Here is a 6001-nt window from a genome sequence, read left to right on the forward strand (position 1 = left end):
TAGTGATTAGCCACAGTATATGGTGTTCCCAATTCACATCCCTAATGTATCACTCTATTTCTTAATCATTGACAAATTGTGTTAATGATTGTCATTCTGTAATACATTTTGAAATCTGGAACTGATAAGCTGCTTCTTTCCTTTCTATTTCCATTTTGCATAAGAAATATGTATATTATGAATTGGTTGCATATCAATACCTATTTAAATTTATGTCTACACTTCTGTTTATGTATCTAATTGCCCCCTCCCTAAACTAATTCAAATGTGGGTGAAGTTCAACAATTGCCAGCACTGGTGGTGGAGGAGGTAGTGGAGGTAGTATTGGTGCTGGTAGTGGTGCTGGAGGAGGCGGCTCTGGAAAGAGAGGAAGAGAGCATGAGTGAAGGAGGGCTTCTATGCATCACTGTGAGCAGGAGCAGAAGACTCAGACCTAGGAAGATACTGCCGCTGCTGCCCCTCCCCTTCCCCGTCTCAGGGTCTCCCCCCTATCCCTCCCCGTTAGGCGGCACGGAGAGAGTGGCCGAAACCCCAGGAGGAGGCGGCCGAGGCCCCCCTCAATCCCCGAGCGGGCTGACCGAGCGAAGCCACCCGCCCCGTGTGGTGTGTGAGCTGAAAGGCAGCTGTCTGCTCACCCCACCTCTCCCTTCTCTCCTCCCTGGAGCCCGTGAGTGCTAAGAGAGCAGCACCATGTTGGCTCAGGTGGCCAAATTCAGTAAAAAGGATCTCAACTCCAACCACGAAGGAGCCAATGAGACCTCAGAAAAAGAACAGCAGGAAGCAATTGAACATATTGAAGAAGTACAGAATGAAATAGACAGACAGAATGAGCAAGCCAGTGAGGAAATTTTGGAAGTAGAAAAGAAATATAACAAACTCCGCCAAGCCTTCTTCCAGAAGAGGTCAGAATTGATCGCCAAAATACCAAACTTCTGGGTAACAACTTTTGTTTACCATCCACAAGTATCTGCACTGCTTGGGGAGGAGGATGAAGAGGCACTGCATTATTTGACCAGAGTTGAAGTGACAGAGTTTGAAGATATTAAATCAGATTACAGAATAGATTTTTATTTTGATGAAAACCCTTACTTTGAAAATAAAGTTCTCTCCAAAGAGTTTTTTTTTTTTTAAGCAATCGGGGTTAAGTAACTTGCTCAAGCTTACACGTCCAGGTGTTTCTGGGTGGGTGCTAAGTGTCTGAGCCCGGGATTCGATCTCCAGGTCATCCTGACACTGGACCTGGTGCTCTTACTCGCTGTGCTACCTGCCCCCCCCCCCCCAAGAGTTTCATCTTAATGAAAATATAGATCCATCTTCAAAATCAACTGAAATCAAATGGAAATCTGGGAAGGACTTGATGAAATGTTCAAATCAGACACAGAATAAAGCCAGCCGAAAGAGGCAGCATGAAGAACCAGAAAGCTTTTTTACTTGGTTCACTGACCATTCTGATGCAGGTGCAGATGAATTAGGAGAGGTCATCAAAGATGATATCTGGCCCGATCCATTACAGTACTACTTGGTTCCTGATATGGATGATGAAGAAGGGGAAGTAGAAGAAGAAGAAGAAGAAGATGATGATGATGATAAAGAAGAAAGATTGGAGGACATTGATGAAGAAGGTGATGAAGGTGAAGAAAATGAAGATGAAGATGGTGATGAGGGAGAAGGAGAGGAGGATGAAGGAGAAGATGACTAATAGAACACTGATGGATTCCAAACCTTCTTTTACCTTTTTAACTTTCTTCAGTCCCTGGGAGCAAGTTGCAGTCTTTTTATTTTATTTTTTTTCTCTTGTGTGCATTCACCTTGTTCTCTTGAGGTCTCTTTCTCTCCTCTTTACACCATGGTTCACAATTTTTTTTTTTGGGGGGGGGATACCTTGAGCAGAATACAGTGGGAAAAGGATCTCTACCAGTTTCTGTTCCAAGTTCATATTTTTATCCCTTCCTATCCAAAAACAAACTGTTTATGGAATCAACACACACTGTGTTCTGTGGGAAAAAAGAAAACCTTCTGCTCTCTTCACAATGCTGGAAGCTGAAGGGTGCTAGGCCCCTATGTAGTAGTGCATAGAATTCTAGCTTTTTTCCTTCTTTCTCTGTATATTGGGCTCAGAGATTACTGTGTCTCTATGTGAATATGGACAGTTAGCATTTACCAACATGTATCTATCTACTTTCTCTTGTTTAAAAAAATGAAAAACTAAAAAAAAAATCATGGGGTTATAGCAGGTCAGCACGGGTGGGTTTGAGATGTTTGGGTGGGTTAAGTGTGCAGTTTGACAACATGGCTTCTCCTTTGGCATGTTTAATTGTGATGTTTAACAGACATCCTTGCATTTTAAGATGACAGTTTTAAAATAAAATTCTCTCCTAATGATGACTTTGAGCCCTGCAACTCAATGGAGAATCAGTAGAACCTGTAGGATCTTATTTGGAATTGATATTCTCTATTGTAATTTTGTTCTTGTTTATTTTAAAATTGTCCTTTTTGTTTAACTGGAAAGGAAGATGCTCAGTTTTAAACGTTAAAATGTACAAGCTGCTTTGTTACAATAAAACTAAATGGGTACACACACACACACACACACACAAAAAATTTCCCCCCCCCCCCCCCCCCCCCCCCCTCAGCTGCAAGAGCTCTTCCTGCATACCTCTTTTATGAGTTAATGCTCCTCATTCTTCTTTTTCCTTCCCCTTTCTCCCAGGGTATCTCTCTTTCATTCCAACATTTTTTAAGAAAAGTTGCCCAAACATTAGGTACTCACCACCACACTTTTAATTTAGAATTCTTATCTGTCTTAATAATGATAAAGTGCTTATATGATACATGTGTCATATTCCTATATAAAAAGATAATCAGTTTAACCTTTTTTGGTTGTCTTATGATTTCTCTTTCATGTTTACCAATTCATGCTTTTTTATTTGAAAGTCAAATTTTCTATTCAGTTTTATTATTTTTATCAAAATTGCTCAAATGTATTCAATATAAAGAAATATTTTATATATATATATATATATATATATATATATATATATATATACATTTTTTTCCTTGAAGGATTATACTCAGTATTTTTTATGTATAGAATATTCTTGTTTGTAACCCCAGCTCTTTTATCTGTCAGAATATTACAGTCCAAACCCTTTGTTCCTTTTGCTTTATAGTTAATAAAACTTGTGTTATCCTTAATGTGGCTCCATAGTATTTGAATACATTCTTCATGGCTCCTTGAAGTATTGTGTTTCTGTCGTGGAAGTTTGGTTATTTAGTTATATCACTAGGTCTTTTCAGGGGATGATAAGTGGATTCTTTCAATTTCAATTTTACCCTCTGGTTTTTGCATACCTTTACAGTTTATATGTTGTTGTTGTTTTTTTTGGGGGGGGGAGTGGGATAATTCTTAAAATATTCTTTCTAGGCTCTTTTTTTACCTTTATCAAATGCTTTATTAACTTCTAGTTTACATCTTTCATTCCCACAAGATTTTGAGTTACAAATTCTCTTCGAAACTTCCCCCTACCCACTGCCCCAAAATTGTGATCCGACTGGACCTCCCCCAATCTGTTCTCTCTCATATCTTCCCCTCCCCTATGATTTTCAATTAGGGCACATTGGATCTATATGCACCAGTGCCTGTATATCTTATTTTCCAGTTACATGTAAAATAATATTAATAATAGCATATATATATATATAATATATATATATATATATATATATAACATTTTATTTTGAAGCTTGGAATTCCAGATAAATTGCTTTCTTCCCTCCTCACCCACCCTTACTGGGAAGATAATCAATTCAATATAGGTGGTACATGTGTAGCTATGCAAAACATTTCCATAGGAGATAAATTGTAAAACACTGAATATATTTCCCTCCATCCTATCCCATCTCCCACTTGTTCTGTTCCCCACTTTAATCATATCCTTTTGAAAAGTGGTGCTTCCAACTGCCCTTCCCCAGCCTGCCCTCCCTTCCATCACCCCCCTCTCGTCCCCTTCCCTGCTACTCACCTGAAGGGTGAAATACCATATTTAGTGTGTATATCATTTGCTCCCTAAGCCAAATTCAATGACAATAAGGTTAACCCATTCCCTTTTGGCTTTCTGTTCTTCCACTCCATTGTAACCATTTTCCCTGGCTCCTTCTATATTAGATAATTTACTCCAGTCTGTCTCTCCCCATCTCCTCTCATTATATTCCTCTCTTACCTCTTAATTACACATTTAAGTATCATCCCTTCCTATTAAATTGTTCCTGTGCCCTCTATCTATGTATATCTCTACACATATATACACACACTCACATATGTATTCATAAGGCCATATAACCTCCTATATAGACATATGTGTACATACATACATATACATATATATGTATATATGTGTGTATATATATGTATGTATGTATTCAAGAATACTTTAAAATCCTCTATCCCACTGAATGACTATATTTTTCCCTGAAACATGATACTCAGCTTTGCCCCTTAGGTAATTCTTGGTTTCCCAACACATTTGACCTCCTGAATATCATACTCCAAGCCCTTTGATCCATCATTGTAGAAGCTGCCACGTCCTGTGTTATCCTGATTGTGTTTCCACAATATTGAAATTGTTTCTTCCTGGCTGCTTGTAATAATTTCTCCTTGATCTGGCAATTATTCAACCTGGCTCTACTATTCCTAGGAGTTTTCTTTTGGGGATCTTTTCCAGGAGGTGATTGGAGGATTCTTTCAACTTCTATTTTGTCATCAGATTCTAAAACATCAGGGCAACTTTCCTTGAGCATTTCTTGGAGTATGATTTCCAAGTTATTTTTTTTGATCATGGCTTTCAAGTAGTCCAATAATTTTTAAATTATCTCTCCTGGAACTATTTTCCAGGTAAGTGGTTTTCCCAATGAGACATTTCACATTGCCTTCCATTTTTATTCATTTGTTTGGATCTGTTTAATAGTATCTTGATTTCTCATAAAGTCATTAACTTCCATTTGCTCCAATCTAATTCTGAAGGAATGATTCTCTTCGGTGAGCCTTTGAGATTCTTTTTCCATCTGGCAAATTTGGCTTATAAAGGAATTCTCATTGACTTTTTGAGCCTCTTTTGCCATCTTGAGTTAGTCTATTTTTTAAAATGTCATTTTCTTCAGTCATATTGTTGACTCACATTTCATAATTTTCTTGCTGTATTCTCATTATGCTTCCTTACTACAATTCTCTTATTTGGTTTTCAAAATACTTCTTAAGGCCCTCAATGGCCTGTAACCAGCTTGTATTTTTCTTGAAAACTTTTGGTGTAGTTCTGACTTTATTGTTTTCCTCCTGTTTCATGCTTTGATCCTTTTTGTTCCCCAAATAGGACTGTAATGTTGGGTTGCTCTGCTTGCTTTGCTTCCTTCATTTACTCATTTTGCCAATCAATTACTTGCCTTTTGAGCTTTCTCGCAAGTAGGACTCTGATATCAGACAGGGGAGCTTTATCCCAGTCCCTTGTGTTTTCTCAGCTGCTGGAACTGTTACTTGGGTGCCCTCTCTGAAACCTCAACATGGTCTTTTAAGCTGGTCATGTACTCCACTAACTCCACCCTATTCTACAACCCATATCTAAGCAGTTTAAAGCAAGAGCAATTACCCCTTGGACGAGTTGCTTAGTACCCCTATATTCTGCAAGCCAGGAGCTGAAATTGCAATGTGGCAGCAGCTGCATGGCCTTGGCACTTCTGCGGCTTCTCCTTCTATGGTGTAAAGGCCAGATCACACTCAGAAACTATTGGATCTCAAAGTTCACACTCCACTGACCTCTCACTTTGTCTTTAACAGCTATGTGTTGATAATTCTGGAAACTGCTATAGCTGCTGATTGTCTGGAGTCTATCCCACAGGTGGCTGGTTGTGGCTGACCTGAGGCTATAACCTCAGGCTCACAGAGGGCTGGTCTCAGCTCCCAGAGTGCTGCACAGGCCCCTTCCTGCCAGCCTTTTGGACTGTCTTCAGT

General features: G+C 39.0%; 1 pseudogene; it reads left to right on the plus strand.

Annotated features, from left to right (window-relative positions):
• Positions 1–627: 627 nt before the first annotated feature.
• LOC138170652 (protein SET-like) lies at positions 628–2287 on the plus strand (annotated as a pseudogene).
• The last annotated feature ends 3714 nt before the right edge of the window (positions 2288–6001 follow it).

The sequence above is a fragment of the Petaurus breviceps genome, unplaced genomic scaffold, assembly GCF_028583685.1.
Source record: "Petaurus breviceps papuanus isolate PSGF00001 unplaced genomic scaffold, PetGlider_PUasm1.0 126, whole genome shotgun sequence".
NCBI lineage: Eukaryota > Metazoa > Chordata > Mammalia > Diprotodontia > Petauridae > Petaurus > Petaurus breviceps.